Raw genomic sequence first — 1811 nt, forward strand, 5'->3', positions numbered from 1 at the left:
AAAGACCTTGATTAGGAAGTGCGTCTCCTACGGGTAAACTTCAAAGAACTGGACTAGGAATTGTGTCTCCTATGGTCGAAATTAAAATGAATCAAACTAGGAAGTGCATCTCCTAAGGGTGAAATCTCAATTCCGGAAGTGTCTCCTGAAATAAAGTATAACCTTAAAAAGCCAAACTAGGAAGTGCGTCTCCTAATAAAGAAAACTCAATTCAGGAAGTGCGTTTCCTATGCACGAAATTAAACTTAGGAAGTGCGTCTCCTATGAGTAAAACTAAACTGAGGAAGTGCGTTTCCTATGGTAAAACTGAACTTAGGAAGTGCGTCTCCTATGGTAAAAATAAACTTAGGAAGTGCGTCTCCTATTGTAAAACTGAACTTAGGAAGTGCGTCTCCTATTGGTAGAACTGAACTTAGGAAGTGCGTCTCCTATTGGTAGAACTGAACTTAGGAAGTGCGTCTCCTATGGTAAAACTGAACTTAGGAAGTGCGTCTCCTATTGTAAAACTGAACTTAGGAAGTGCGTCTCCTATTGTAAAACTGAACTTAGGAAGTGCGTCTCCTATGGTAAAACTGAACTTAGGAAGTGCGTCTCCTATTGGTGAATCTTAACTTAGGAAGTGCGTCTCCTATTGGTGAAACTATCTTAGGAAGTGCGTCTCCTATTGGTGAAACTAAACTTAGGAAGTGCGTCTCCTATTGGTACAATGGACTTAGGAAGTGCGTCTCCTATTGGTGAAACTTCTTAGGAAGTGCGTCTCCTATTGGTATAATAGATCTAGGAAGTGCGTCTCCTATGGGTAAAACTTAACTTAGGAAGTGCGTCTCCTATCGGTGAAACTTAACTTAGGATGTGCGTCTCCTATTGGTGAAACTTATCTTAGGAAGTGCGTCTCCTATTGGTGAAACTTATCTTAGGAAGTGCGTCTCCTTAGGAAGTGCGTCTCCTATTGGTGAAATTATTTTTAGGAAGTGCGTCTCCTATTGGTGAAACTTGCTTAGGAAGTGCGTCTCCTATTGGTGAAACTAACTTAGGATGTGCGTCTCCTCTTGGTGAATCTTATCTTAGGAAGTGCGTCTCCTATTGGTGAAATTATTCTTAGGAAGTGTGTCTCCTATTGGTGAAACTTGCTTAGGAAGTGCGTCTCCTACTGGTGAAATTATTCTTAGGAAGTGCGTCTCCTACTGGTAAAATAAACTTAGGAAGTGCGTCTCCTACTGGTGAAACTATTCTTAGGAAGTGCGTCTCCTCTTGGTGAGATTTACTTAGGAAGTGCGTCTCCTATTGGTGAAATTAACTTAGGAAGTGCATCTCCTATGGGTAGAATGAACTTAGGAAGTGCGTCTCCTCTTGGTGAAGCTTAATATTAGGAAGTGCGTCTCCTATTGGTGAAACTAAACTTAGGAAGTGCGTCTCCTATTGGTACAATGGACTTAGGAAGTGCGTCTCCTATTGGTGAAACTTCTTAGGAAGTGCGCCTCCTATTGGTACAATGGATCTAGGAAGTGCGTCTCCTATGGGTAAAACTTAACTTAGGAGGAAATGCGTCTCCTATGAGTGAAATCTTTAATTTAGGAAGTGCGTCTCCTATGGGTAAAATGAACTTTAGGAGGAAATGCGTCTCCTATGGGTAAAATAAACTTTAGGAGGAAATGCATCTCCTATGGGTAAAGACGTGGAATGTATTCCCTTGTTATACAGGTGAGCGCCTAATGGTAAAGACATAAAAGTATTCCTCTCGTTATTCAGGTGGGTGCCTAGTATGAAATTTAAAGACTGAAATGTATTTCTCTCGTTATATAGGTGGGCGC

Source organism: Nicotiana sylvestris, chromosome 3 (genome assembly GCF_000393655.2).
Source record: "Nicotiana sylvestris chromosome 3, ASM39365v2, whole genome shotgun sequence".
Classification (NCBI taxonomy): Eukaryota; Viridiplantae; Streptophyta; class Magnoliopsida; order Solanales; family Solanaceae; genus Nicotiana; species Nicotiana sylvestris.